The sequence below is a fragment of the Rhinopithecus bieti genome, unplaced genomic scaffold (assembly GCF_001698545.2).
Source record: "Rhinopithecus bieti isolate Rb0 unplaced genomic scaffold, ASM169854v2 scaffold_5882, whole genome shotgun sequence".
NCBI lineage: Eukaryota > Metazoa > Chordata > Mammalia > Primates > Cercopithecidae > Rhinopithecus > Rhinopithecus bieti.
Window position 1 is genome coordinate 2,510,041 of NW_016805188.1, and position 9,900 is coordinate 2,519,940.

The 9,900-nt window shown below is 42.9% G+C and overlaps 1 protein-coding gene across 1 annotated transcript in view; it reads right to left on the reverse strand.

Moving 5' to 3' along the window:
- The window catches only part of RAPGEF5 (Rap guanine nucleotide exchange factor 5), a 247,705-nt gene extending 238,297 nt beyond the window's left edge, over positions 1-9,408 (reverse strand). Inside the window, 1 exon segment of the mRNA XM_017871557.1 lies at positions 9,330-9,408. The gene's annotated coding sequence lies outside the window, so the exon portion shown is untranslated.
- Positions 9,409-9,900: the final 492 nt, after the last annotated feature.

A 9,900-nucleotide genomic window follows, 5' to 3' on the forward strand; every position in this document is an offset into this window, starting at 1 on the left:
AAGATATGCCATCAATTTAATAATAGCTTTATAGGGAACAAAACAGTAAGTACTTCTTCAAATGATCACAGCAACCGTTAAGATACATCTCAATTTTGAAAGTGTCAAAATGAAAAAAAGAGACTCTAATCAAGAACATACATTAATTATCTTATTTAGAGAGAGGATGCAGAAGTGTTAGACTGTATACTATGGAGTCAGGTTTCTTGGGTTCAAATTTGGCTCCTTCTCTTATTCGGTGATCTTAGGCAACTCAACCTATGCCTCATTTTTCTCTTTGGGAAAAGACCACGAGACCATCTGCGACATAAGATGGTTGTTACCAGGACTAAATGAGTTACTGTTCTTAAAGTACTTCAAACAACCCGATATGATAAATGTTATACTAGGAGTTGTTGAATATTAATAGTTATCATCATTTTCAGCACCACCACCTACCAGGGCTTACTGAAGCATTTGCTATATTTGGAGGTGAATGACTTCCAATTCAGCACCAGTAAAATATTTCGATTCAAAAAAAAAAATTTATTAGCAACTTGAATGAGTACTTATATCATATTTTTAGAGGAAACGGAGAGAAAAGGTAAAATAATTGTAAAACCATGATGCTGCTTTCTGGAAGGCAAGTTAGTGAAGCACTTTCTAACCATGGGTCTTGTGGCACAGGCTTCAGAACATCCACAAGCCCTCTGAAATGAGATGCAAAATTACATCTACATGTTCATTTCTTTTGCAGTGCTATCTTTTGATTCTTAAAAGACAGACCTGGAATCCCCCCTAAAACAAAACAATTAAGAGAAATTCCATGCAGGTAATCACAGTGCATTAAAAGGTAAACATACCAAAATTTAATTTCATTAAAAGATACTGTGCATTCTCAATTATTTTATTCTATTGTAAATAGGTTCAGTTACTTTGACAGGTATGTGCACTTCCAACTTCCTAATCTGAAGTTTTATAAATATCAAGCATGTTACCATCAGAAATATAAATCCTGGGTTACAAGGAACTCATTCTACCTCTTCCAGTTTTCCACACAGGCCAGAAAAGGAACTTGCGTGCTTTATAAATCTCCAAGTAGATGTGTACTATGGAGAAAACAATGACTTCTAGGATGAGTCATCCCAAACCTTCATGTTTCTTGTGCAATGGCTGGTATTGCTGGGAGATGACTTACAGCTACTCTGCTCAACCCATGGCCAAAGCTTGTGAGTAAAGACTGATTCCTTCTCATGAAGATAGAGAGTACACTGGTGGTTACCAGAGGCCAGGAAGGGTAGTGGAGAGGAGGGGATGAAGAGAGTTTGATTAACAGGTACAAACACACACTTAGATATAAGTAATGGATTGGGTGCGGTGGCTCACGCCTGTAATTCCAACACTTTTGGAGGGTGAGTCATGCGGATCACATGAGGCCAGGAGTTCGAGACCAGCCTGGCCAACGTGGCAAAACCCCATCTCTACTAAAAATACAAAAATTAGCCAGGTGTGGTGGCACACACCTGTAATCCCAGCTACTTGGGAGGGAGGCTGAGGCACAAGAATCGCTTGAATCCACGAGGTGGATGCTGCATGAGCCAAGATGGTGCTGCTGTACTCCAGGTTGTGTGAAAGAGCAAGACTCTGCCTCAAAAAAAAAAAAAAAAAAAAAGGTAATAAGACCCCGTGTTCCACAGATCAGTAGGGGCCAAGAGCAGTAGCTCACACCTGTAATTCCAGCACTTTGGGAGGCTGAGGCAGGCGGACCACTTGAGGTCAGGAGTTCAACACCAGCCTGGCCAACGTGGTGAAACCCCATCTCTACTAAAAATACAAAAATTAGCCAGGCACGGTAATGGATGCCTGTAATCCCAGCTACTGAGGAGGCTGAGGCAGGAGAATCGCTTGAACCCAAGAGGTAGAGGTTGCAGTGAGCTGAGATCCCACCAATACATGTCAACCAGGGCAAGAGAGTAAGACTCCAACCAAAAAAAAAAAAATAGGGTGACTATAATTTAACATTAATTTATTGTGCATTCCATTTCAAAGTAGCTTCAAGAGAATAATTTGAATGTTTCTAAAGAAAAGATAAATGTTTAAGGTGATGAATATCCCAATTACCCTTGATTATATTTATGTATCAAATTATCACATGTACCCTGAAAATATGTATCAATAAAAACAAATAAATGACTGATCCTGGAAGCCATTACTGAAGACAGTGGAAAGAGAATGAGCTGTACTTTGCACTAAGACTTGAAATGTTTCCTGCATCTATTGTTTCAATACACCATATGTTGTTATCCTTTCGAAGTTTTAGATAATATGATATTGCAGACAGGCGATAGTCTTTGCAATCAGGTAGTCCTGGGCTCCATTCTTTCTCTGCTGTTTCCTAGATGGTTAGCCATGGGAAGGCTTTTAACCTCTCTGGATTGTAATTTCCTCATACCTCTTCCTTCAGGGGACTATGGAGGTTTCAACCTGAAGAAGACCTGCCACAGTGGCATCTACGGATTTTCCATTAACAAATGATTTATCATAATAATGATTTGCCACAAAAAATTAAGTCCTTGATTTTAACTATTTTACCTTTATATAAAATCTTATGATTTCTCAAAAAGTACTTCCAGATCATATATCATTACTGGAATTATCTATGCTCCTAACAAAGATTGTTATGCAGTATTGAGGCAAAAAAATCACAAGTACTCAAAGTCACTACCAGTGACTTATTTCCTACCTTTCCATCTATTGTTAGCTATACAAGTTGCCAATTACTGCCACATCAATTTAAGAGAAAGTGCAAGTATGAAATGAAGCCTATTTGTTATGGTACCAGTATTTAGACACCACCTAAAACACTTACTATATGTTAGGATATCATGTGCTTTTAAAAAATAGAATCCGACATTGCATACGAAAGCAAAAATGTTTGTGTCTAGATTTCTATAAATGTCCATGAAAGTCCATTTGCCTAGAGTAAGCATCCTGCCAGGGAGACAACTATTTAAGTTCCAATGTACCCAACACTTTATATTATCTCTATTCTTGGAAAAACCTGATTCGCTGTGTATGTCATTACAGAGGAAGAAACTAAGGCTCAGAGAGCTCAGAGAATAACTCATGCAAGGATATCAAGTGATAGCACTGGGATTCAAACCCACTCTGAAGCTACAGCCTGTGTCTTTTCCTGGGATCTAATTATGTCACCAAAGTGTGGGGGTTGGGAGGGAAACGAAGAAATAAGTATACAAAATATTAACTTGCCATTCAGTTCCTTTGCTAGAATTCACAAGAAATTAAATGAATCTACAGTTTCTTTTCCTTCTTCCCAAATAAATATTTTTGAAGTTGGCATCCACAGAGCTTTATTTTATCTGTAGCCATAGCTAACATAGTTTTACACCAAGATCAGGATAGTAGTTTGTCAGCAAGCAGAGACAGCGAAGTCAGTATGTCTCAAATAAGTTCAGCATGTGTCCCTCATATCTGATCTGACTCACCCTTCCTGGCACATGCATGGCTCTCTTAAAGGCCTTTATCTTCTGGCTGCCATAAGCAGATGAGAACAAAGTAAGCTGGGTGAATTCACAAGGTTTTTGGATTGACCTTGATCAAGTGAGCATGGCTGATTTTGCTTACGACACATGGATGCTGTTTTGTTTTTTACTTTTTTTTTTTCTTTTTTTGTAGATACACGGTCTTGCTTTGTTCCCCAGGCTGGCCTTGAGCTACTTTTAATTTAAGTAAATATTAGTTACCTTTCACCTATAACCACAATGCTTCTCCCCACTTCCCCTAAACCCAATATGTCAATAATAAACTTCTGTGTACTCAAATAAAAGTTAAAAGTCTGACATTATTAATGGCATTTATTAACCTCTCTCAGAGTGGTAAGGATAGTATCAGCAGGCACTATAAGGCTATCACAGTTTACAGTAAATAGACCCTTTGCCCTCTCAATGCATTTGAGGAAAACTAAAGTTAATTCGGAGCGTGGACTTGGCTCTATGGAAACAGAATACCTAGATGCAAACCTCCCTTCTGGCACACACTCTGTAATCTTGGGCAAATTACATTTGTGTCTCAGTTTCTTCATCTGTAGAATGCAAATAGCAGCATCTAACTCATAGGCTTGTAGTGTGAGTTGAAGTTTATATCAAAATATGCATGGTATATAATTAAGTGCTATGATGTTAGCCATTGATTTCAACTTAAATACAAAGAATAAATGACATGTTTTGCCTGTAAAATAGGTGGCTAAAATGGCGATTGGGCATACTGCATACTGGTATATAACTTGGATCGGTTTGTATTTCTCAATCAATAAAGTCAAGTTTCTAGCAGAGGAGGGTATTGAGTCAGAGCTAAAGCATTCCAGCTTGGACAAAGGGAAAGGGATACTTTGTTCCTTTTTGAGAGGAAATCATCTGGGCAAAAGATTATAAAAGAAAAGAGAGAACCTCATTCAGAGGGCTACCAGCTGTTCTTCCCAGTTTCTCAATTTTGAAGAGCACAGGCCATAAGAACCCTGGCTAGTGAAGGGTGGTTAAAGAGAATTAGACCTTTCTGATGACCAATCCAAAAGCTGGGAATCACTGAAGGTCTTTGGTGAGCAATTTGGCACAATTGGTGAATCGTTCTGGCTGTTGTAAATGAAACAGATATCAAGACGTTGAAGACAGTGGCAGAAGCTGCAGAAAACATGACAGCAGCCAAAGCCCAAAATAAGTCAGTCCCAGCATTTTGACAGCATATATAGAAAAAGAGAATAGCTGTTATCGGTTCTTTTATTAGGGGGAAAATATCAGTCTTAGCAACAACCTGATGAGAATGATTTAAAAGAAACAAAAAAGTAAGGTAGTAGGCTTAAGACTATGGGAAAATAATGCAACCACTAAGAGAGGCAAAAGATGGGGAAATGAATGACTGTCAGTTAAAAAAAAAAAAATCAATGCTCCTTGAGAAAATGGCTGATTTCAGGGTTTCAGGTCTGCAGCAGCAGAGTATGGACAAGATACACCTAGAATATCTTGTGCCAGAAAAGTAAGAAAGGTATTCGAGTTTACTGGGGCCATTTACAAAGTATATAGGAGACAAGGACAAACCAAGCACCAAAAAGGTTATTGACTGAAGTGACAGAAACAAATACATTAAGATTCGTAAGTTCTTAATGACACTTAAAAAAGGAAAACTCACTGGTTCTCACTGGAAGTTGTTAAAGCACCAAATCATTACTCTGATAGTTGATAAAAGGAAAAAATTAAGACTTTTCCCTGTCTATCCTGCACATTGTGAATTTCAGGAGACCTAAATAATTTATGAGGGAAAGTTCTTTATAGACAGAATTCCAATTAATAAATGCAAGAAGAATGATGGATTCAGATCATCACCATTTTGCAACCCCTAATGAAAAGGATCTAGGCTACAACCATCTGTGATACTAAAATCATTAAGTAGAAGGCAGACAGCTAAGTGACACTACCTAAACTCACTAATCAATCTTTCTGTCTCAAAAAGAGAGATATCCAGACATTATGAGTCTCATGATGTGATGCAACAGATTTTACACAGCACCATCAATGAAGGTTACTTGTCTTTGAACCTGAATCTAGTCAAACCTCTATATCTAACTGCCAGATCACAGGAAACAGAGAACAGAGGAACAAGCTAAACACCACCACAAGGAATCAGTCCAGACAGTAGGATGTTCTACTGCACAAATGAACCACTCTCTTCTGCAAATTAATGGCATGAAAAAAGGGAGGGGAAGCTGTTATAAAATAAAATAGATTTAAAATCCTAACAACTAAATACAATATGTGGACCTTGTTTAGCTCCTATTTCCAACAATCATAAGTAAAAAGACATCTTTGAGAACATTTGAATATGGAAATTCTATGTTTAAATTATTAATATTTTAGGTGTGAAAAGGCAAAGTGTTGCTGTTGTTTTAATGTCCTTATCAGGGCTGTAAACTGAAAAATTTGTGAGTAAGACCACATGATGTATAGAATTTTGTTTTAAAATACACTAGCCCCTATAAAAGTGTATGAAGGAGGAAAATAAATGAAACAAGACTGGCAAAACGCTAATAACTGTTGAAGTATAGGTGTTCATTATACCATTCTCTCATAATCTCTGTTATACAATTTAAAAAATTAAAGGTTTTGTCAGGAACTCAGGTTGTGCATTACCTTGCTACTGATTTTTAGGAGGTGGCTAGGGCCCTCCCACAACGTACAACTTAGTCTTTCTCTCATTTGTCCCAAAGAAGTGCAAAGAGTCTTAACCAGTATGCATGCTGAATTCAACACAACTAGAAGTGACTGAACTGAGGAACCAAGGAACTCAGGTATATTAACCAAATGACAGTTTGATTTTTCCTAGTAAGAGATAGCCTACAACATAGTGAGACCCCCAGTCTCTAAAGGAAATAGGAAAAAAAAATTAGCCAGGCATGGTGGTGGGTGCCTGTATCCAAGCTACTCAGGAGGCTGAGGTGGGAAGGCCGCTTCAGCCCAGAAGGTCGAGGGTACAGTGAGCTGTGATCACACCACTGCACTCCAGCCTAGGTGACAGAGCAAAATCCAGTCTCAAAAAAAAAAAAAAAAAAAAAAAAAAAAAAAAAAACCCTACAATGCACCTGGGTTATTGAGCAACACAACCCACAAAGAGCTTTGCTAATGTCAGTTGATGTCAGATTGTCCAGGTTGTGGGAGCCCAGGGGCAGCATGGACAAGGACCACACATATTCCTAAATCAGATCTTGGTCAATATAGGAGCTGAAAATTCAACCAACTTATGTAATGCACAAAGCTGAGTCTTTATTAGTGGTAATGAATTTCTGTTAACTTGTCCCTGAAGTCACACAGCTCCAGTCTGGCGGTATGGCCCATGAGACACAAAGCTGAAAGTCTACAAAAAGATCCAAGCCACGATTTGTTTGCATTAGCATCACTGCCCAATCCAAGGTGGTTAACCAGACAATCCCAGATGCTAACAAGTCACCAACTAACCAGTCTGGTACATATTCTACTTGTATCTCTCTGTCTTTCAAACCCCTTGTGTTTTGGACTGTTATGTTTATGCCCCCTACAAAATTCTTATGTTGAAGCCCTAACCCCTAATGCAACATTATTTGGAGATGAGGCCTTCGAGAATTATTTAGGGTTAGACTAAGTCATGATGGTGGGGCCCTCACGATGGGATTAGCGGCCTTATGAGAAAAGGTAGGCCTCTTTTCCTCTGCATATACCAAGGGAAGGCCATGCGAGGATATACGAGAAAGTGGTCATCTGCAGGCCAGGAAGAGAGCCCTCACCAAAAACCAAATCAGCCTACACATTGATCTCAGGCTTCCCAGCGTCCCGAACTATGAGAAAATAAATTTGTGTTGTTTAAGCCACAGTCTATGGTATTTTGTTATGACAGCCTGAGCTGCCTGAGATAAGTTCATATTTCACTTGTTTTTCTCCTTCTTTCAACCCCCTTCCTACTCCTCTGATAGGGAAGATTCCAAAATCACAAAGGTGGTTCCGAGGTAGAAGAAAGGGGAAATAAATAGTCAAATAAACGGTCAAAAAAGTATGAGTTTCCAACATTGGAAAATTGACAATCAATCTTCCTTCAATAAAACTGGTCATGCACTTTCGAAATGTGTTTGGAAAGTCCCAAAAAGAAGTAATACAGTATTAGAATCAAAGAGGGTTAATAAAGCACACTTTATTTGAGGTAACCATATTCAGAGTAATCAAAAAATAAAACTAAATAGGTATATTGACAGGTATACAACATCATCCCAGGCAGCAAGAAACATGAGTATGAACGCAAATGAATACTATAGATCTATTTATACAGAAACCCTCAGCAATTCTTGTCGCATATTGCCTGGCGGCCCTCATGTCTTCAGTATTCTGTGCCACGAAAAAGTAACCGTCAAGGATAATAGAAACACAATTTGACCTGCTTTTCCCTAGATTCCTTTAAAGTCTGTAACTCCGGTTCTTGTTTATTTCAACACCACATCCTGGGGACACATTTCCTCACTTACTTTGCAGGCAATTCTAAATGCCACATGTTAAGGTCACTTGTGGGCAATTCCTAAACTCTCTGGGTCACCGACTTTAAGAATGCCCCATCACTCCCAGAGAATCCTCAGAACATCTTCTGAGACGGACCTGGGATGGACCATTTTCCACCTGAGATGGAAAATGCCTAGGAAAAGAGAGATGCGGCCTCGAGAAGCTGAAGACCTACATCAGTTCAGACCCTTCCCTATCCAAAGGAGGGCGCATCAAAACAAGCGGTTATCCCTCTCTCTCAAGTTTACACACACCCATCTCTGAAAGAGCTAGAAGTCTCCCAGTAAGGGCTTGTTTTAAGGCAGACAAGACTGCATTTTTAAAAGTACAGCCTAACAGGAAAGAAAGCTACATTGTGGCAGCTTCTCATTAAAGACCACTTAATAATAAATTTTTTAAAGACGAGTAGAACCCACCAAAGATGCCGCCAAGCCCTGGTGAGCAGGGAAATCTGAGTAAGTCTGCTCTGTGTCCTGAGGCCCTGACAGGGCCTCCTAGGTGGCTTCTTAAAGATCCCAGGAGACAATCAGCAGATCTTCCTGCTTCTCTTAAAAATACAAAACATGCCTGACCTGCTCGGGTCATTAGATGCACTCAGAACCCAATGAGGGACACTCCTTCACCAGGGAATCATATCTGAACACACCATCAGGAAGTCAATATTGAAGGTTCTTGGGGGCGTGCACCCTCCTGCTCAAGAGGGTGTCCAGGAGTATCAAGTGGTGGAGACACCGGAAACCAGGAGCTGGAAGCTCACCCAAGAGCTTCCGACTCCTGGGTCTCCCACTCGGCGGTGGAGGCCACCAAAACCAGTCCCGATGCCCAGAGCTTGCAACGGGACCTCCAAAACAAGCACACACGTCGCAGTCGCATGCGTCCCGCAAACTGGGATGCCGCTCATGGGGCCTGAAGCTTGCGGTTGGGACAGGGCTGGCTGGCTGTTGGATGCTGGACACCTGCAGCTTCGCCTCTGAGAAGAGCTCTTCTTCCACCGATGCCCGGCCCCACAGCCTGAATCCGGGGGCCCTGGGGTTAAGTCAGGTGCAGCTCGCGGGGGTGGGGGGAGGGCGGGGGAAACAGTCGCTCAAGGGGTGGCACCTCAAAACCCAGCCGTCCCGGGCCCCTCTTCAGCCGAATCCGGCAGAAGGGCGTCCCTTCCGCCACCTCCCCAACTTCCAGACGCCCCCATCAGCGGCCCCGGGGTGGGCGCGGGCTCCATGTGCGCACCGCCCGTGCCCAGTCGGCCAGGGCCGGGCCACTCACCCGGCCCCCAGCGGCGCTCCGCTTCCTCCGCAGCGTGAGCCCGCTCCGCAGCAGCGCTGGCAGGTCCCTCAGCCGCGGCCGCAGCGACGACTGCTCGCGCTCGGGCTTCCCGGCGGCTGGGGCTGCGGGGCGGCAGGCCCGCCGTCTGCGCCCCCACCATGGCCGCCGCGGCGCTAGGGCCGGGCTCCTCCGCACGGCGGGCTGATCTTTGATGGGAACCCACTGCCATCCCTCATTGCCCTGGACGGCCGCTGGCGGCGGCCGGGGGGGCTACCTCTCTATTTCGCGTCCGCCTCCGCGCGCCGTCCGCGCCTTCGCCAGGGAATGCAGAGGGCGCGCTGCGGGTCGGCGCGCGGGGCGCGGCTGCCAGGGCCGGCTGGGCCCCATTGGCGCGCGCCGGGGCCCCCGCGAGGCTTCCAGCCCTGCGCGCCCTTCCCTCCGCCTCCTCTCTCCTCCCCTTCCCCGCCCAGGTGCGCCAGGGCCCCGCCCCGCCCCGCCTCTTTAGACCGAGAACTCCGCCTGGGACCTGGCCCCCTCCGATCTCCCACTCGGGACCCAGGAGGAAGAGGGT